Genomic DNA, 22,895 nt, shown 5'->3' with positions numbered 1-22,895 from the left:
AAATATAGCATTTCAAAAAATATGGAGGCATAGAAGAAATGCTGTCAGACGTTTTTTCTTTCTTTTTTCATGTGTGAGTTTGGGAGTCTTGTTGAAGATGGTGGCGTTTTGGTTTTATCATTCTACTATTTTAGGTTCCTGAATGCTGTTTTGATTTCCTTTTATTCTTAAAGTTTATTTATTACAATTTTGTGACACACACACACAAGTTCTGGGACCCCAGCATGACACACACAGATAGCGTTGCAGGCAAGTGATCCTTTATTTTCAATAATGATTTGCACTCTTGCACCATTTGCAGCTTGTCTCTGGTCCCCGTGGCCTATCAAAATAAGGAAGACTTGATTATTACGTTGCTCCCAGCTGCTCGGCCATCATCCCTGGCACTAACGCGTGAACCATTGGACCAACTTGAATTTAAATGGCTGGAGAGCCAGAAACCACACGTGTGATGCAGACATTGGCTTCCTTCATGTGGTGGAACCATTGCAGAACCATTGCAGCAGAGCATGGTCTGAACAGAGGGTGGATCAGTGTGCTAGGAGGTAATAACATAAACCAGCGGTCTCCAAAATTTTTTGCGCCACGGATCGGTTTATGCCCGACAATAGTTTCGCGGACCGGCCTTTAAGATGTCGCGGAAAAATACAACAAAATGAAACTAGTGCCGAAAAAAAGATTTATTCATAACACACGTGAAAAGACCCAGGAAAAGCGAGTTAACAATAAAAACGATAACAAAATAACGCTGAAAACCGAAAACCCTGAAAACCAAACATTTCACACCCGAGCCTCAACTCTCGCGGCCCGGTACCAAACGACTCACGGACTGGGACCGCTGACATAGAGAGTCAACCGCAAACTGGATTGCCAAACACTCCTTTTCCACTATGCTGTATCCGGACTCAGACAACTTGTGTTTTATGTCAGATGAACTAGTATTGTTTTTTGTAAAGTCCAGAAAATCTTTACTACTACATCATGCTTGGAGTTCTGCTGCTGGTCTGTAATACTGAAGGAGCTGCAGAGGATGGGTTTCAGAGCTGGATCTAAATGAAAAAAGTATGAATGTATGTTTCAGCATCACAGGGAATGTCCTTGGACAGTAAGATAGACAAGCTTGGTAAACTTATTAAGGCCTGGAGCGAGTGACTGTACTTAGTTCGGGACTTTCTTTGTTCTCAGGCAGACAGAGGTTAATCTAAGCAGTACAGGAAATGTGGGGTGTAGCACACGCCTGGCTGCTCTGGGTTTAGTAATCAGGTGGCAGGCCAGCCACCTGATTGGGTATATACATGCTATTGGGGTTTGTTTTGGTCCACTAGTAGTTAATGTCCACTTATACCATACGTTTTTCAGAGATTGGTTTCAAAGCCTTTATGCTTCATGTGTATTCATCTCCACAGCCCCACACCTGCTATGTGAGTACAGAGTGTAACCAGCAGATGGATGCCAGGTGTGGCTCTCCTCAGCTGGGCCTGTTCCTTAAACCACTCTGCCCATCACTCCCTCCCACAGCGGAACCAGAAACCACACCCTAATGCCACACAGGCTGGCTGTAGTTCGGGAGGTAGATCAGGTCATCTATTGGCAGGTTAGCGGGCGAACCAACATTATACATGTTGTAAAGAGTGCTTTAAGTGCTCTGGGAGAGTAGAAGGCGCTATATAAGAATCAGTCCATTTACATGGGGAGACGGCATCATCTGTGAAAGGTGCCATTATCTGCAAAGGGATGTTTTCGGTGGTTTAAATATTGCACTGTTAGCTGTATACATCCACATTACTCACAGAAGGGAACTGTCTTTAATCATTGCTGTTTTGCTTTTTCTTCTATTTAAATTCACCTGGAAGTAACCCACATCCATGTTTGGATTTCCTGATCAGGTGAGAAAGAGACTATCAGTGACTGTGACTGTAGCTATCGAGCCATTCGTTATTTTCTGTTTTCTCTTTTATTTCGCTCCACTGGTTATTTTAATAAGTATGATTGTGTTTTTAGAGCTGCTATGATAAAAATCATATTCCAGTGTTTGTGATAAATAAAGTATGTCTCATCTTAATTGTCAACTTGTGACAGCACGAGAGACCCGAGCCAAAGGTGAAAGGGCCTTTCTACAGATAGATCAAATTGCTGAAAAACAAATTCACTTATTTCCAAGTTGCAGGGAGAAGAGCGAGGGTCTTCTCCATCAACATATAAGTGGCTACATCCATTTAACCATCTACACCACCAAGCATGGGGAAGAGTCAGGTGATATAAGACCAATCAGGATGTGACTAATGCCAAATCTAGCTTTGTTTAGTACTTAAACAGGAAGAGGATGAATTCGGAGTGCTGTTTCAAAGTTCCACTATAGTAACACTTAAAAGTAAAATGAAATGAAATGAATGAAGGTCTAAGGGCCGAGGCCAGTTTCCTATCACCAACTGAAGGTGTCTCTCGAGTGGCTTTGCTGGAGGCCGATGCAGACTCAGCTGTCAGCCGGTGAGAATGGCGTGGGCAGCGTAGGCAGTGTAGGCACATCTGTAGTGGACCTCTTCATCACCACTTTAACCCATAAGAGCCCATAAAAGTGACACTTTTACACACTGAGGAAAGTTTCTGTTAAAGTTTCAAAGTTGACTCTCCCACAGTTTTCCTGACAGTCACAGTGGGTCTGGGCTCTTATGGGTTAAACCAAAGTCAACTGTGGCATCTGCATAAACTGTCAGTAAACCAAAAATAAAGTCTTAACAATTAATGGAAACATTGTTTACATCAAAGGCTTCATCACCTGTAAAACAGAAAAAGTGATGTATATGATTCTGTATTCATGTAATCAAAAATACATTGGTGAAATATAAAGAAAGACACAGGAGACAAACACAGGAGCTCCATTAAAAGAACAAAGACTACCAGTCCACATGTACATGACTGCATACTTACATTTTTCTGTGGGCAGTTTTCTCACAATTGGCACATACGAAGCATGGACCACCCTTTGAAAAAGTTGCACTGGGCTCATCTGTTTTTGTTTTTGTTTTTTCTCAGCAGTTCTGCTGTTACCTTCACAAGCATCAGGGCAGAAGTTACTGTCATAACTTGCGCTTCATAAAGCCTTCACACTTATGGATGGATTGTGTTGGCTAGCACACGAAGGGACAAAGCATGCAGTCACAGTTTGTTTCACAGCTGAGACTCGGGGACTCTATGTTAACAGGTGTTATTCAAATCAGCGACCTTACTTTCCACCCTTCTGGTATGTGAGTCACAGCGCCATATAAAATTCAGCATGTTGTTGTAAACACTGAGTCATTGTTGGTGCTTTTTGTTGCAAAGGAGCTGGATGGGTAAAAAGGATGGAAGACTGTTACTAATAGATGATCAGCAGCAACATCAGTACAGACGTTTCCTGCAGGACTGAGAGGAGGAGAGCCTCCCTGCTTTTTAACTCCAGCAGATAAGCCCATCCCCACACCCATGAACATAAACTACTACACACTCTTTTATACTGCCGACACTTTACTCACTCACAGTTATTTATTCACCTTTCAGTCACTTTAATTTGAAAACTGTGTATATACTGTATATTCTGTGTATTTATTATGTCAGTCGTATTGCCTGTTTATGCCCTGTCCTAATCTTCAACGTCATGCTGCTCTGTTGTATGTTAATTAAAGTCTTTCTGATTCCTTCTGATTCTGACGACCAGAAACCTGTACTGAATTTATGGTCAATAACACCTGTAATAGAATAATTTCTGAGGTGTTTGGTTGAGAATATGTCAGGTTTAAGGTTTCTCCGCTGTTTTTTTTTTCTTTATAAAGTGACTTCAATTTCACATTTTTAGCGAACAATGTGTATAAAAATGTGTTTTATTCAACCATAAAAATGTGATAAAATGCCATCAGATGCCCACATAGACCCACAGTGGGTGTTTGTTTGTTGACTGTTGTGGGCTGTGCAGTCAAGCCAAACCCTCACTTATTCTATGTGAGCCGAAATCAGGTGTGCCCACACAGGACAATGCCCACCCCACAGAGGCAGAGTAACACAGGCATTTGTGGCTCAGAAGCATGCAGACACGTATACGTCTGCCATTGAATATGCCTGGGACATGCTGAGTCGACATGTTCATCAGAGGCAGCCACAACCAATGACCGCTGCAGGCTGCAGTCAGCCACAATGCAATTTTTCAACAAGAGATCGCTCGTGCATGCACATCACATCCAGAGGATGCCATACTTCATATTGCATCTTGTATATACCAGTGGGTTGCAGTGATTTTTACAGAAAGCAGGCAGAGATGATGAAGACCCCCCTCACACACACACACACACACACACTCCTTCAAGTGTTAATCACGACAAATCACACCTGATTAACACCATTTTCTGCTGCCTCTCTTTTATGTTTTTATATATGCTGGCAGCCTCCTGCAGCTTTCTGCGCTCTTACTAGCTGTCTTCAGTTTTCTGCACTATTTACTTTTATAGTTAAATAAATATTTTACTATATTACTAACTAATTACATTGAGTTTGTTTGTTTTAGAGCCATTTCTTTAAGCAACACTAAACACTTCACTAAACAAACTGTATTAATTGTACTTAAAGTATACAAGAGTAAAAGTTGTATTCTACATTAACATGTTCCTCATCACTCCTGCAGATGTTTAAGGCTGAGCTAAATATTTTGTAGTCTGTTTAACTGCTGGTAATGGATTATATTCTTTAAAATAATGTGTTTGTAGTGTTGCTGTTCTTTATATCTCTGGGGGAAAAAACTATTACTATTATTTCAAACGTGTGTTAATTATTCTGAAAAAAATACATTCACAGCTGAAATAAAAGGCTTGAACACCACGTGTCAGTGTTAACCACATGTACTGACAGATTACAGAATACTAACGAAAAATCAAGGTGGGGTATTAGCAAACCAGCTGGTAAAACTTTATATATTTATGCAGCCAAGTGATTTCTCAGCAATGCTAATGTGAGTACCAGCTGAGCCTGCGTTACTCCCCATCATCACGACTTTATCACGAGTTAATCAAAAAAACCTCTTCACTCCGCTCCTCTACATCAAACATGTTGGTCATGATTGTCTGTTGCAGTGATAAATGAGATGAGCTCATGTCAGTGAAAGAAGAGACAGTGCTAGCTTGTTTAGCGTGCTAGCATGTCACGCTAGCACGCTAAACAAGCGACTGCAACTTGTGCATGACATGGACTCGCATGCACAAGTTGCAGTAAGCTGCAGCACCAGCAGTGGGCGACATTTTAGTTCAAGCCAACATAAAAACAAACATTTAAAGAGACATTACTTCCACATTTACATGTAAGTACTCATGAGCTACCTAGCTTAATCTTAAGGAGCCAAGAATGGACTTCACATCTTCCTTAGTCAGCATCAGTTTGTAGTCTTTACATATATTATCTGCTCCTTCTGGTACTATAAGTTGGACCAGCTTGTCTGTTGCATGCTCTGTCATGATACTGGGTTGATTCCCAACATGCTGAGAGGAGAAGGGCTGCTTTAGTTTTACTTGATGTCTATTTTTGGATTTCACAAGCCAAAACATGCTTTCCTTGCTTGTCTTGACAGAACTCAGCTGATATATACACGCGCCTTTTCCTTCTTCTTTTTTTAGTATAATTATTGTACAAGTATTAATGAGTCATGGCAACTTCCTCCGTGTCTTTTCTAGAGCCCGGTAAATATACCACAGTGAAATAAACCAGAGTTATCCTTTAATTGGCTTCATTTTTTTCCTCCCAAGTAAATTAGCGAGTCAAAAGACTTTTCTTCCCTTTGTGAATAAATGCATTGCCACTTGTGATAATTATTATTCTTCTGTGTCTGTAAACAAACTCATTAGTGGGCTGTCGTAAAACTCTATAGTGTGTGCAGTAGGGTCGCTGATTACTTGGTTTGGTGTTAACAAAGAAATCAGCCTCAGAAGAGTATTGGCATTAGTGCTGGGTGGAGGCAGCCCGCATCAATTCTGTTAATGAGTTCTCCACCCTCACCCCCACCCCTTCCTCTTCTTCCTTTATTCTGCTGTGCTCTGCTGAGCTCGTCTTTCTGTGTCATTGCGGGCAAAGAGGAATGGCGAGGAGCCGAGCAGGCTCTTGCATGAACTTTAAAGGATCACATTAGACCTTGGCAAACAGCCACAGGACATTTACCAAAACAGACACATTGTCCTTTTCATTCTGTCCTGTCAGTTTAATCTACTGAGGATGAGAGCATTAAAAACAGTATTTCACGAGAGTTCATCATTTGAAACGCTCTATGTTACGAGTAATGCAGCCTCTCAAATTCATCATGGAAAATATCAGCCTTAAATTCCTTTTTCTTGGGAAAATATTATTTGGGGAGTCTCATTTTTCACATGCCAGCTGGTTAGTTTGCTTGAGAAATGGAAACCTGTGGTCTTACTCTCTATTCTGCACATACAAGAACTTAATTTGTGTGGTGTCAAAAGTTGGATAAAATCCGGCTCCACTTTAACTACAACTTTGGAGGTTTTTTTCATTCGTTTGTTATCAGCTCAGGTTTCTTTCCTTTAGCCTCTCTTACAGGTGTACATGACACCGTAGCTGCTGCCCCAGTCTTCTTTACAGTGTGATGTATAGAGCACTGTAGGCCTGTGTGAGCAGAGTTTGCTGGTTATACATGAACAGCGGCTTGTGAGCAGCCTGCTCTGAGCCCCTGTGCAGTTAGTCCACAGGGGGAAACTGATGAGGTTGACTCTGGGGTCAGCAGCTCCTCCTGGGCAGGACACAGCTGATCATCCTCCTCCTGTGCCGCTCCACTGCTCAACAATCTGCACAATACCGAAGCCACGAGGCAAAGAAGCATATAGCAGCCCCCCTTTACCACTCACAGCACAATGCCCGGGCACAGAGAGGGTGTACATGAATTTAAACATGTAATAATACGCTACTGTGACTGTTTTCAACAAAGAAAATGCTAGTGTAAATATGATCACATGTTCAATGATTAAAACAATCTATTATTGCTGTATTTAACTGGATCAGCGCAGGTTAGCTGCACACCTCACCTGTGCAGGGTGACAGTGTTGTGTAGTTAACGGCTGAAGAAGTTGGGCTGATGAAAGTAAAAATATTTGGCTACTGTAGTTTTGGGTGTTTGTAATTTGAATATGCAAAGTGAACCTTTATATACATTTTCTCCCATCATAGTTAATAAACTGTAATTTAACAAAGTAAAAGCATTTTGCACTTTTACACTAATAACCACAGTCAGGAAATAAATGGTCTGATTTTCGTTCTTTGGTTATTTCTGCAGGTAAAAATAATTTACATTAACTGTTAAGGGTCAAGGATCTACTTTTTTATTTGATGAACATCTGAACAATTACACTGAACATGAAACCGACCAGGAGATATTCAGAGAGTCTCAGTGGCCCGTTAACGTGTACAAAGAAAGCACAACAGTGAAAACATGTATCTGGTTTTATTTTCCTTTGTCTCTCTGAGGCGACGTCAGCAGGTCCTGCTCCGGGACCTCTCAGCTTCCTTTCAGCCAACACACCTGTTCCTGATTGGCTCATTCCTGGTCGGTTCTTAAGGATCAGCTCAAGCTGCCATTCTCCGCTACGCTGTCACAAACAGTGCGGTAATCAGGCTCCATTCTTGTGATGCCTCCCCGAGCAACCTTCCTTTTCTCTCTGCCTCTCAGTCGCCTGCATTTTTACCTGAAGACTTCCTCTTGTGTTCAGTGCTGACAGAAAATTGCCAGCTTCAAGAAAAGTATTTGGATTCACTCACCTTCCAAGACTCACGTACCTGTCCACTCCCACCATCACCTGTAAAACACTGATCTAGCCTCCCTGCTGCCACTTTCACGTTTTGATGAAGTGTGGACTCCTAACTTGTCCTCTCTGACAGACACTGAGCCAGGAACCCGGGCGTCGCACTACAAGGTGTTTGGCAATAAACTCTGTTAAACTGAGTCCATAGTATATCAGTTCCTACACAGGTTATGACAAAATCAGGACAATAACTGAAAAAAAGGTTATTTTGACAATGCCAAATATAAAACAATACATTTCCACAACCATGGCCTGCATTTACAATTTTACCACAAAGTGCTTAGAACAGGCACTGTGCAGTTTGTGTGTTTCCCTACAAACAGTGCAGACGTGCTCCTGCGCAGCCCCCAACCACTAAACTGAACCCTGTTTGGGTTGCAGTGTCAGCCATCATGTCCTCATGTCCTCATGTCCATTTTGTCTTTAATTATATGATTAGTATCAAATAACTGTGGCAGATTTTAATGGTACTGCAGTTCAGTCCATACTTGTATCTGCAGAAAGTGTCACAACCTGGTAGTAGGAACTCAAGCGCAGAGCCGTAGGCGTCTCCAAAAAACAGTTTATTCACAGCACCAGTGCACGATATATACAGTGAAGGGGAATCCAAACTCCAGGGAATCACGGGGAAGCTCTCTCACACTCGCTCACGTCTTCTTGCCCAAACTCACACACGTTCACACGACTGGGGGGGTCACAGGTACGGGGAGGAATCACGAATCACAGGTTCACAAGAGCTGGGAGAAACACTAACGTCTGTAGTACAATCATCCAGCGACGAGAGATCTGTGTTCCAGCCTCAAATAGTGCTCCAGGTGTTGACCGCTGATTGTTGACAGGTGTGTGGGCCAAGGGCGGAGCCCACAGTGAGCTCCGCCCAGGCAGAGAGAGAGAAAACCAAGCAGCACATGCAGCCTCGTGGGGCCGGCCGGGCCGGCGCGGAGACCGTGACAGAAAGACTACAGCTGAGCAGAAATCACGTGCACGTGTGTTTGCTAGCGTCTGCGTTCGGTTGTTTTTTCTGCTTTTTCTAATAATGGTTGTTTTTGTGATTCAGTGGCGTCACTAAATATGCAGAGCTGCTCCTAAAACTGCAGCACTTGGAACAGACCGTGGAGTAAACATGTGAACATATATAAGTATTAATCTTCTGTTCCAAAGATTTTTTAAGTAGCATTATGTTCCTCCTTCTATTTTAACTGCACTCACTAGCTCAGTGACTCAGTCTTTGAAACTGCAACTAAATCCAGAGTATTGGCTTGAAATCTCATTGACACCTGAGCCTTTGCTGGAGAATGCAGCTCGCTAAGAGGGTCCTTATCTTTGTTCCCAAACCTCCCTCACAAGCTACAACAGCTCCTGTTGACTTAGTGTTATCCTCCCAGGACACACAGGTCTCTAAGCTCTCGCGGTTTGGAGGAAACAAGATAAAAATGCAGCATGAGAATCAACAATGAAAAACTTCTCTGGCTATGTGCAGAGAGCTGTTGATTTCATACTGTTACCGCTTGCTTTAACTGCATTCTGATCGGTAAATGTGATTCATGTGCTACGATATTAAAAAAAATACCAGGAGCTACACACTTACAGAAACATGAAATAATTCAAATGCTCCCATTTTCTTTATGTGTTGTTCTTAATCTAAACAGTGGTGCTGAAAGCCTGCCCATAAACCACGGACAGACCCACAGAGATGATCACTTGGATTTTGGCTGCTGCCGCATCAGGTCTTGAAGCCAAGACTAACTTGGAGTAGAGGGTGGAAAACGACGTTATTGACTAACAATGGCGAGCTTGGTTAGCGAGCTGCAGCCATAAACTGCTAATGCTAGGTAAGCAAATCATTCTTTAAAACTAAAACCCTCCATCACATATGAAGTCAGTTTAAAGAGTTTGAGGGAGCAGCAGCAGGTTCAGTGACTCAGATTAACACCATGACACGTAGCAGATGTCTGCTGCTTTGGTACAGCTTTGCATGACAATCAATGTCTGTAAGTCCAACGAGTATGAAAATGGATGACATCAAAAATAAACGCCTCTCCACTGCTACGAAGGACAAACACTGCCTACACCTGTTGATGCTGTAAAGCTTTTAGAGCCAGGCTGAAGTGAACAGCAACTGTTGTCATGTCCATGTTATCCTCATTTTCAGCTCAAAAATGTATTAGTTACTATGTGATCATTTATAGCTTCACGACTGAAACCAGTCTAACGCAGTGGGCTGTGGTGACTTCTAGACTTGACACTGCCAGCACTGGTTTCTGTCCCGATGGAAGGCCTCTGATGTGCACGCTACACTCAGAGACTTTGATTCTGTTCCTTTGTTGCCCTTTGTTGGTATGGATGCATGTTTTTCTAGTTTAAAGAAAGAAAATACAAATTGAATGTCTCTTTGCTGCTGCTCATCATCAAAAGTCCACAGAGAAAAAGTAATGACAGAAAAATGAGGATACTGCATCGGCCTCCAGGTCAAATCAGTTTTTTAGCTACTAAAATATAAAACCAGGATGTTCTCCTTCACTACATCCATGTGTCTTCTTTGTGGTATTCCTATTGTCCTCCTGGCTGGAAGCTCCACATTCAACATCCTTTGTCTAGTATTCCTCTGGACACGTCCAAACTATCTAAGCCTCGTCTCTCTAACGCCGTCCGCAGACCTCTCAAACCGAGCGCTCCCTCTCTTCATTTTGGGTCACCCCTAATGAGAACCTAGCCGGTGTCCCTACTACGTTGAAAACCTTCCCTTTTCGCTCTTGCAGTTATTCTCCTGTAAAAATCACCCCTCACACCCGTCTCACCCACTCCACTCTTGCTGCAGTCCTTTCTTCATCTCTCTTGTGCGCTGTCCATTGCTTTGGGTGTGTCCTCTGTCTCGGTCGTTGTGTCCTTGGACTTCACCCGTTGCCTACTGGTGGTGGTGGTCAGAGGGCCCGGTGGTGCCAGTGTCCGGCAGCCTCGCCTCTGTCAGTGCGCCCCAGGGCGGCTGTGGCTACAACGTAGCTGCCATCACCAGTGTGTGGATGGGTGGATGTGTAAAGTGCTTTGGGGTCCTTAGGACCAAGTAAAGCGCTATATAAATACAGGCCATTTACATCTCCCTCCCTTTACTAAAGCACATCGGCAGCTCTCTCCTGTTACCAGTCATAGTTCGTTCACACTCCTGCCTTTCCCTCTCTCCTGGTGCCTTCCTCTTTTCTTCTTATATTGTCTTTGGCTGACAGATACACAGTTTTACTCACACCCTGTTGGCCACCAGCAATGGAAATGGTCATTATTAACCAAGGCCCTGAACAATCTGGTGTGAAAATCTCATTCTTGATGACCTGCCAGAGCATTGGGCTGCATGCCCTCCTTGCCAACCCCACAGTATAGCTGCTGATAAAAGAGATCTCCCAACACATGACACCGGTTGCATTTTAGGACTAACAGGGGGAAGATTAACATGACACAAGGCTGTGCAGGATGAACGTCAGCCCTCGGAGGCCCACAGTCATTTTGTCTTGGCCACATGGCTCAACTTTCCATGCCAATGGGCTGATTGTACAGCAGTTTTAAGTTTCAAGCATGTCTTTCCCGTATTCATTAAATCTGTCAAGGTGAAAATGCCAGACACTGTTTCTGTGTAGACTGGGCGCCCTTAATTGGTCTCTACAGGAATCAGAGAGTTTTCAGTGTCTGAGGGACTGGCACTTGGAGCTGGGCTGATGACAGTGATGATGATAATAACAATATTAATAAGACAATAAACGGACAGGTAGTGTTGCTCTGCCACTCATGTGTGAATTAGACAAAAGAAACCCACAGCCTGTTCCTACTCAGACTGCCCTCTGTGTCGAGCTCTGACAGCCACTACACACAAGTTCAGTCCCCAAGATAATAAAAGGTGTCTGACTCCTTGGACTCTCCTCTCAGCCACAACACTGATGGGCTCCTACACAATGTGAGCTGACAGAAACATGAGGCAGGCTGGTGAGAGGAGAGGAGGGTGAGTAATGTCACCTGCCTGGAGACTTTTGGCTCCCCACAGAACATGCCTCGGTGTGCAGGTGAAAAACAACGAGCTTCTTTTTACACACCACATCTTAACAAACAGACGCATATATGAAAGCTGAAGGAGCCCCTAACAAGCAGACTGCTAAAACTTCAGTATCATTTATTCATTTTATTATCATGTGGAAGAAAGGGGTCTAATGATAACATGGCAAAGACATTGATGGAAAACATATTTACAGACAAAGGTAGATGTTACAGTTAGCCAGCAATTCACTGTTATTACACAACATGACCCCGACATGTGAACACTCGTTCTTGTTCACATAATTCTCTGTGTTTTGATGGTAAGGCCTTCACCTTTGCCTTTCTGTGTAGCGTTTGCATGCTCGCCCTGTGCTTGTGTGGGTTTGCTCTTGCTTGACCTCAGCAGAGACGTTCACATTGAAGAAGCAGCTTTAAGAACCCTTAAAGAGCTCCGCCTCTGCCCGTGCTTAAGCCAGATACTTGCAGCTATCTATACTGCCAAGGCCTTGTCTTCTTTGGAAGTGATGCAGTGAAAGCTAAATTTGCTGGAAAGTGTTCAAAAAAGGGCCCTCAGGATGATCACCAGAAGCAGCGCCACACTACTGCAACTCCTGGCTCTTCAAAGGAGGGAACAGGCAGCTATTCAGCTGCTCAAAGACATGATACACACATAACATCCACTTCATGTCTTGCTCTCACAGTCAAGAGCAGATAATATAAAAAGACAAAGATATTACACACACACACAGTGTAGAACAAACAGGCTGAGAGCAGCAACCCTGCCTACAGCAATCCATCAGATGGTGCAACACAGAGTAGAAACACACAACAAATGGATAGCCTGGCAGAGATGGATAGATGTCTGTATGTGCCTGTTGTCTCTTCATGAGTAAGTGCATGGATGCACAGGGTAGGCTTGCCTCTAAACAAACAACAAGAAAATCTTACAGATGTTTTCTACTGGATTTAGGACTCTCTAATCATGGTTACTAAGATAAGATAAGATAAGATAAGATAAGATAAGATAAGATAACCTTTATTAGTCCCACAAGTGGGAAATTTGTTTTGTCACAGCAGGAAGTGGACAGTGCAAAAGTTATGAGGCAAAAATTAGAATACAATAAGAATAAATACAGTACACAGCTGTACAGAATAGAATAAAATAAAATAAATATACAATAAGATAAAAATAGAATACAAATACAAATACTATATACAACTGAGTAAAAATACAACGATGACAGAAAGGATTATTGCACTTAGTATTATTGCATATGTATGGATGTGTGTGCTTGATCAGTTAAAGTCTTTATTATGGAGTCTGACAGCAGTGGGGAGGAAAGACCTGCGAAATCTCTCCGTCCCACACCGTGGGTGCCGCAGTCTCCCACTGAAGGAGCTGCTCAGTGCTGTTACGTCCTCTGACCTTCTGGCCTCTTCCTGGAACAGAGTTGCTCTCTTTCCCTCCCTCTCTGTTCCAGGTGACCACACCTGATTGCCACAGCTGAGCAGCATCATGACCCTTTGTGGAACAGCATATATAGCTCCAGCAAAGGCTTTCCTCTCTCTTTTGGCTACGAGCACTGAGAAGTGTGTGCCTGCTATTAGTGGTGTTTTGCTTTAGTTACTGTTGGAAGCCAAACGTGGCCTAGCTTGTGTCCTGTTTGCTACTCACGGTGCTTGGCAGACGTTTGGTGGGGGCTTCTGTGCCATTTCTTTTTTAATGTAAACCTCTTCTCCTGTTTTTTGCAGAGCAAGGGAGCTGAGGCATTGTACCTTTCCTTTGGTTTCACTTTACAGTGTTTACTTTTCTTTCCAGGAAGAGTGGAATAGTGGGGTTTACTGGTTTGGCTTTGGAGACCCAGAAGATGGATTTGTTTACTGTTTCCCTCCTACTTAAGTTAACGCTGTAAGGTCATTTTAAATAGTGTGTAAAGTTTATAAAATAAATATTTGATGTACAATTTATTCTTTGTAGTGTCAGCTTGTGTACAGCTTGTGCTATTGCCCTTGTCGTGTTACATCCCCCCCCCAACAATCACAAGCAGTGAAAATTTGCCATCTTACAATGTGATTGCAGCCATTCCCCAACTCTCTGTGAATGGGACTCATGGATATTGATCAGTGGTTGTTGATCAATGGTCATGAGAATTTGCATAATTAAGATGAAGGAACTGACCTCCCGGCCCATTGTTCCTTCAGTGGGCTGGTTTCAGTCATTATGCAAATGTCCTGTTTATAAGATTGAAGGTAAGATGGCGGACTACAGGAACCACCTGAGATTCAGCCTCAGATGCCGACAAAACAGGATTACTCCTAAAAGTCTGCAAATGAGCTCTTCAGTTAAAGGCTTCCAGGCAACAAAAATCCTCCAGAACGCACAGCATCAGTTGCTTAACGGGTGAGGCAAACAGATTTTACCATCGACATGGTAAAATCTCAAGAGGAGACAGAGACTGACAATGCTTTTAGATGAGAGTACTCTTAAAAAGGTGTTTGACTTTACTTATTAGACTCGTCTAGCACAGCACAAGAAGTCTAAGACCAGGCAACAAAGGAAGTTTGACTTACTTGTTGTACGTCGGAAACCACAGCAATATACAGAGAGTGTCCTCAGCGGCCAGAAGAGACAAGGATGCGACACGGAGGATGTGGACAAGTGGGTGAAGAATTTGTCTGACAGACAGCTTACCCAAACAGAGAAAAACATCCTTGCTAAAGGGTTGAATTTTGCTGTCACACCGAGACAAATCCCGCTAGTGGAGCTGATCACAGCCACAGAAACAGCAATTCCAAACAACAATATTGCAGAAGTGGAAGCAGAGCAACTACGGACGAAAGTTTCAGCCTGTCTCAGCAATGCAAAGCCCCCAGCATCCAACATCACCACGGAGGAGAGGAAGGCACTCACATCACTTAGTGATGACAACAACATTATCATCCTGGAGTTGGCTGTCCGACTGCGGTCTGGAGTGTGGGGCCTCCCTGCTGCTGCGGAGTCGGGGCGGTCTGCCTCCCCCCACCGCAGGGAAAAGGGTAACACCACCTGGGTCTGGGTGCAGTTCCCCCCTCCAGGGGCAAGGGTACCTAGACCCGGTTCGTAGAGTACGCTTGGGGAGTGTGATTGTGTGTACAGCGTCTCTTTATGTCTGTCTCCACGTTGGTTGAGTGTGGAGTAAGTGCATATGAGAGCATGAGGGTGGGAATGGATGTTTGTATCTGTGTGTGCCTGTATGTCTGTGTCTATATGTCAGGTTGGGTATCAGACGCCACCTCTCTGGGGACATCTCAGGCCCTCCAAGGTTTGGAGGCCTATCTCCCCCTACCACCACTTCCCCTGCCAGTGGCGGACTCCCTCAGACATCGGTGCGTTGGTGGTTCTTTGTGTCCGGGGGTGGGCGTCCAGGTACACACCGGCTCACTCCTTGGCGGCCGCTTATCGGGGCCTGGAGCCTGGGGCTCGCTCGGGCCACTTCTGAGGTGGGGTGCCCCCGGCCTCTCGGCCTGGGGCTCGGTCACTCAGGCACGGCTGGCTGCCGGCGGAGCTCACGGGCGCGTCACTGCAACTCCCCCTGGCTTCTGCTCCATGGCTGCTGAGTGAGCCCTCATCTGGGACTCTCCTCAGCTCTTTCTGGGACAGTGGCGCGACTGCCCCTCTGGTGGTCTTCCTTGGTCTCTTGTGTTCTGGGGGCCTCTGGATGTCTGGAGTTTTGATCTCCTCCATACCTGCTTCACGCCCTGGAGGACGGGGCTGTGGCCCCCCCACACCCTCTAGCAGATCATTACATGAAGGAACCTTTTAAAAAACAAAAAACAAGCGCGTCCATGCTCACAGGTGTACACACGGGTGATCACACCCACAAACTACACCCTTTTTGGCTCCTACCTCAAAGCACACTGTGTTCTGTTGATCTTATGTGCTGCACAATAATGTTTAACATTTAGTATTTACTGTCATATTCCCATATATCATTGTGATGTTGTTTATTCTATTACTCTTGTTCTCTTCTGCTTGTTTTCTTTTTTCTTTCTCAGCAGGTGACCCAGGTGATTGATATATGCATTTTTTTTCTCTGCCCGTTCTGTTGGTTTTTGTCTTTTGCCCTTCTCCCCCGTCCCTCTTCTCAGCTGTTTCTCTTTCCCTCTTTCTTTCTCCCCTTCTTTCCCCCAGTCAAGTCTGTCCCGTATTCAGTAAGTGAAAATAAAATAAACAATAAAAGGTGAATCAAATGGACCATTACGGCAAGGCTGGGATGGTCAGTTTGGTAAAGTAAATCCGTTGGGCATCTTTCTTTGCCTTTAGACAACAATTCTGATGCAAAAGAGCCAAACGGGACAGGCAAAAAAAAAACGACAAGGAGGCGACACGGAGGATGTGGACAAGTGGGTGAAGAATTTGTCTGACAGACAGCTTACCCAAACAGAGAAAAACATCCTTGCTAAAGGGTTGAATTTTGCTGTCACACCGAGACAAATCCCGCTAGTGGAGCTGATCACAGCCACAGAAACAGCAATTCCAAACAACAATATTGCAGAAGTGGAAGCAGAGCAACTACGGACAAAAGTTTCAGCCTGTCTCAGCAATGCAAAGCCCCCAGCATCCAACATCACCACGGAGGAGAGGAAGGCACTCACATCACTTAGTGATGACAACAACATTATCATCCTGCTGGCAGACAAGGGTAGATGCACAGTATTGCTAAACCAGAAAGACTATCATGAGAAGATTTTGTCACTACTCAGTGATGAAAATACTTATGAGCCCCTGAAACGAGGCCCAGGAAGTGGTTACAGGAAGAGGGTGATAGACTGTCTGAAGCAGTTAAACCAAGACAAGGCTATTGACCGGACCTCATACCACAGGCTGTACCCAGGGGAGTCTACACCAAGTCTGTATGGTTTACCAAAGATACATAAACAGGGTGCACCTTTAAGACAGATTGTCTGCACGATCAACTCGGTCACCTATAACATCTCCAAGCTTCTGGCTTTGATCTTCAACCCGCTGGTGGGCAGCTCTGAACACCACATCCAGAACACCCTGGATTTTGTTGAGAAGGTGAGAGATGTCATTATGGAGGCAGATGAAACCATGGTCTCGTACGACGTTACATCTCTCTTCACTTGCATCCCAGTCACAGAAGCGTTGGAGGTAGTGTGTAAGAGATTACAGGACCACTCTCAGCACCGACCACGTGTGTTTGAACTGTGTCTTGATTCCACCTACTTCACATACAAGGGTCAGTTCTACAGGCAGAAACATGGGTGTGCCATGGGCTCCCCAGTTTCACCCATCATGGCCAATTTGTACATGGAAGAAGTGGAAAAGAGGGCTTTGCTCTCCTATCCTGGAACACCACCAAGGCATGGGTTCAGATGTACAACGCATCCACTTAACACACTGTTTGCTGCTACAGCTACACATGTTTCTTTTCCAACTATTTATTTATGAGTGACTTATGTATGTATGTATGTATATATATGTATATATTGTACTATTCTTAGTTAGCGTATTGTCTGTCTTGTCTTAATGTTGGTTTAAAATGGAGCACTGTAACAAAAAATAATTTCCCCCAGGGATCAATAAAGTATTCTGATTCTGATTCTGATTCTGATTCTGATATGTGGATGACACCTGGGTGAAAATCAAATCTCAGGACGTACCACAATTCATAGATCACATTAACTCGGTGGACCAACACATCAAATTCACCAGGGAGGATATGAACAGTGGCAGGTTAGCCTTCTTAGACTGTGAGATTTCCATCAGTAATGGAGGACATCTAAAAGCTGACGTGTACCGGAAACCTACACATACGGATCAGTATCTAAGGTTTGACTCTCATCATCCACTGGAGCACAAACTGGGCGTCATCAGGACGCTATAACACAGAGCGAACATCATCCCCACAGACACAGCAGCCAGGGAGGCAGAAGAACATCAAGAAGGCTCTGAGTAAATGTGGTTATCCCAGCTGGACTTTTGTCAGAGCTGGAAAAGCACCTAAAGAAAGCTCCAGCCGATCCAGGAGAGAAGGACAACCGCTGCCTAAGTGAAAACCTGCAGTGATCCCGTACGTGTCAGGAGTATCGGAGCAGCTGAGACACATTTTTTCTAAACACCAGGTCTCTGTGGCTTTTAAACCCCAAAACACGCTGCGCCAAAAACTGATCCACCACCAGGATCGGGTCCCCCGACACAAACAGAGTAACATAGTGTACGCTGTTAAGTGCAGGAGGATTGCCAGGATTTATACATCGGGGAAACCAAACAACCTCTGACTAAGAGGATGGCACAACACAGAAGAGCCACCTCGTCAGGCCAGGACTCTGCAGTCTATTCACACCTACAGGTCAGTGGACACTCTTTCAAGGATGAGGATGTAACATCCTGGACAGGGAGGAACGCTGGTTTGAATGCAGCCATTTACATGAAAAGGGAAAGACCATCTCGGAATCGAGGAGGGGGCCTAAGGGTACATCTGTCACCATCTTACAATGCTGTGACTGCAGCCATTCCCCAACTCTCTGTGAATGGGACTCATGGCCATTGATCAGTGGTTGTTGATCAATGGTCATGAGAATTTGCATAATTACGATTAAGGAACTGACCTCCCGGCCCATTGTTGCTTCAGTGGGCTGGTTTCAGTCGTTATGCAGATGTTCTGTTTATAAGATTGCAACCTGCAGCTGAGACTGAAGACGTCACCTGATGATGACGAAACGTTTCTCCCGCAAAACGCTACGTCCAGATGAACAGAAACAACTTTTGGAGAGTGAAAATTAAAGTTGTTCTGTACGACAACAATACATTGAACCATTCAACATCATCTGAGGTCTACACTGTGTGAGTACAAGGAAATAATTATTATAATATGATGTGTTAAATTTGTTTAGATCAGAGGAATAAGGAGGGATTGGTCTGTGTTTCAGTTTGGCTTAGCTGTAGCCTGAGAGTGTAATTGTTTAGAGAGAAAGGAATTTATGGACACTGGGGGTCTGCCTGCCTGCCAGGAGACAGGAAGCTACAGTTGGGGGTTGCTGATGCTGATGCTTGTACCTTTAATAAAAACTCATAATTGTTATAAACTTAGAATTAGGTTTGCAGGAGACTCTCCACATGCTTATCTGTAAATGTAAGACAACAAGAGGCCAACGACCCAGTGGATGCAGAGTGGGGGTCTCAGTGTTTGTAATATGTTAACTCTGTTTTCTATGTTGTGTAGAGGAATTTGGTGTAGCTTGGGTGAGGAGATTACTTTTATGACCCCCAGGAAGTCACGTATGCAGAGACACACACAGTGCTTTGACTGTTACGACACACCCACACCTACATGCACACTCACTCACTCACTCACTCACTCACTCACTCACGTGCACTCACATAGACACACAGGCACGCGCACACGTGCTCGTGCATAAACACAGGCACAGAGCTTCCAGCACACCGTGGGGGTTTTATGATGGGGTCGCTTCTACAAAACTGTGTTTCACAGACAAAGCAGTGAAGATCTGCAGAGGGACACGTCTGCCCTTCTTAAATGACTGAGTCGGTGCCGTCTCTGGATGAGGAGGAATAAAAAGAACCGGGGTGAAACTGATTTCGCAACAACTGTGAGTCACTTTGTTTCAAATGAGGACATCTTAGAAAAGGCTGCCTTAGAGGGAAACGGTTTAAAATCGCCTTCGCTTGATGGGTCATGTTTGCTGTCTGGATGAACAAAGGCCATATGGGAAGTTACTACAAAGACACCCTCAAGAGTGTTCTTAGGTACAGGGAGGCTATCGTAGACTGAAGCTGTGTAGTTAATGAGATTAGCAAGTGTGGAGGGTTCTGGCTACACACAGGGTTTCAGGAAAAACACATGAATCCACAGTTCCTTCTCTCCTCAGATCTCTCACCAGACACAAGTTCCTCACCAGTCCTCCAGACAGTCTGCGCAGAAGATAACAGGGTAACTAACATCTGCAGGGAAAGGCAAACCACCACCTTGTGTAGACGCAGCAGATGAGATGATCAGGAACAGGTAAGCTCATTGCTTCCAGCAGCGTGGGAACTTAAAATATGTCCTCCAGATCCCTCTGAAACACAACAAACAAAGAGGAGAGCAAAAAGGGAGAGAGCGGTGAAAGTCCCAAACAGATTCCCCAAAGAGATTCTCCTGAACTCAGACCTGGTGACTGATGAAGTCACTGCGGTGATCATACCCAGTTTGACAGCATGAGACAACCTTTGCTTTGACATGGTACACTATCATGTTTGAAGTAGCCACTACAAAACCGTGAACTGTAACCATGAAGTGATTTCTGCAGTCAAAAACAACACAAACTTTGTTATTTAGATCACGTGTGATTGGTGTTAAAGCAGTCCGCCAAGAAAATTTCTGAAAGCGCTGTAACTAAGTTTAAGAATATAATCCACCCACTGTTATCATCTTCAATGCCCTGTACCAACACAGAGCAGAGCAGCTATCTGAACGCTACCCCGACAGAGGTCGATCATCTTGTTAATAATTTTACCTCCTCACTACGTACGACTCTGGATACTGTAGCTCCTGTGAAAACTAAGGTCTCTAATCAGAAGTACCTGACTCTGTGGTATAATTCTCAAACACGTAGCCTAAAGCAGATGACTCGTAAGCTGGAGAGGAAATGACGTGTCACAAATTTAGAGGATCATCATTTAGCCTGGAGAAATAGTTTGCTGCTTTATAAGAAAGCCCTCCGCAAAGCCAGAACATCTTACTATTCATCACTGATTGAAGAAAATAAGAACAACCCTAGGTTTCTCTTCAGCTCTGTAGCCAGGCTGACAAACAGTCAGAGCTCTGTTGAGCCAACCATCCCTTTAACGTTAACTAGTAATGACTTCATGAACTTCTTCACAAATAACATTTTTATCATTAGAGAAAAAATTACCAGTAATCATCCCACAGATGTAATATTATCTACAGCTACTCTTAGTACCATTGATGTTAAGTTAGACTCTTTTTCTCCAATTGATCTTTCTGAGTTAACTTCAATAATTACTTCCTCCAAACCATCAACGTGTCTTTTAGACCCCATTCCTACAAAACTGCTCAAAGAAGTCCCGCCATTAATTAATGCTTCGATCTTAAATATGATCAACCTATCTCTAATAATCGGCTATGTACCACAGGCCTTCAAGCTGGCTGTAGTTAAACCTTTACTCAAAAAGCATCTCTAGACCCAGCAGTCTTAGCTAATTATAGGCCAATCTCCAACCTTCCTTTATATCAAACATCCTTGAAAGAGTAGTTGTCAAACAGCTAACAGATCATCTGCAGAGGTTTATTTGAAGAGTTTCAGTCAGGTTTCAGAGCTCATCACAGCACAGAAACAGCTTTAGTGAAGGTTACAAATGATCTTCTTATGGCCTCTGACAGTGGACTCATCTCTGTGCTTGTCCTGCTAGACCTCAGTGCAGCGTTCGATACTGTTGATCATAATATCCTATTAGAGTGATTAGAACATGCTGTAGGTATTACAAGTACTGTGCTGCAGTGGTTTGTATCATATCTATCTAATAGACTCCAATTCGTGCATGTAAATGGAGAGTCCTCTTCACACACTGAGGTTAATTATGGAGTTCCACAGGGTTCAGTGCTAGGACCAATTCTGTTTACATTATACATGCTTCCCTTAGGCAGCATCATTAGAAGACATAGCATACATTTACACTGCTATGCCGATGACACCCAGCTCTATCTGTCCATGAAGCCAGATAACACACACCAATGAGTTAAACTGCAGGAATGTCTTAAAGACATAAAGACCTGGATGGCCGCTAACTTTCTGCTTCTTAATTCAGATCAAACTGAGGTTATTGTACTCGGCCCTGAAAATCTTAGAAATATGGTATCTAATCAGATTCTTACTCTGGATGGCATTACCTTGGCCTCCAGTAACGCTGTGAGGAACCTTGGAGTCATTTTTGACCAGGACATGTCCTTCAATGCACATATTAAACAAATATGTAAGACTGCGTTCTTCCATTTGTGCAACATCTCTAAAGTTAGAAATATCCTGTCTCAAAGTGACGCTGAAAAACTAGTTCATGCATTTATTACTTCCAGGCTGGACGACTGTAATTCATTATTATCAGGAAGTCCTAAAAACTCACTGAAAAGCCTTCAGCTAATCCAAAATGCTGCAGCAAGAGTCCTGACAGGGACTAGAAAGAGAGAGCAGATTTCTCCTGTTTTGGCTTCCTGTTAAATCCAGAATTCAAAATCCTGCTCCTCACATACAAGGTCTTAAATAATCAGGCCCCATCTTATCTTAATGACCTTGTAGTACCATATCACCCTATTAGAGCACTTCGCTCTCGCTCTGCAGGCCTACTTGTTGTTCCTAGAGTATTTAAAAGTAGAATTGGAGACAGAGCCTTCAGTTTTCAGGCCCCTCTTCTGTGGAACCAGCTTCCAGTTTGGATTCAGGAGACAGACACTATCTCTACTTTCAAGATTAGGCTTCAAACTTTCCTTTTTGCTAAAGCATATAGTTAGGGCTGGACCAGGTGACCCTGAATCCTCCCTTAGTTATGCTGCAATAGACGTAGGCTGCCGGGGGATTCCCATGATGCATTGAGTTTTTCCTTTCCAGTCACCTTTCTCACTCACTATGTATTAACAGACCTCTCTGCATTGAATCATATCTGTTATTAACCTCTGTCTCTCTTCCACAGCATGTCTTTATCCTGTCTTCCTTCTCTCACCCCAACCAATCACAGCAGATGGCCCCGCCCCTTCCTGAGCCTGGTTCTGCCGGAGGTTTCTTCCTGTTAAAAGGGAGTTTTTCCTTCCCACTGTCGCCAAAGTGCTTGTTCATAGGGGGTCATATGATTGTTGGGTTTTTCTCTGTATCTATGAAGCGCCTTGAGGCGACTTTTGTTGTGATTTGGCGCTATATAAATAAAATTGAATTGAATTTAATACAGACACTACAGTGAGCATCACAACCATATAACATATTTTTACACCATGAAACAAACGATTTTTCATATCATCATCTGATATAAATACAATTGAATTG

Source organism: Astatotilapia calliptera, chromosome 16 (assembly GCF_964374335.1).
Source record: "Astatotilapia calliptera chromosome 16, fAstCal68.1, whole genome shotgun sequence".
NCBI lineage: Eukaryota > Metazoa > Chordata > Actinopteri > Cichliformes > Cichlidae > Astatotilapia > Astatotilapia calliptera.
The sequence above is the reverse complement of the archived record's forward strand: the minus strand, read 5'-3'. Positions refer to the sequence as shown.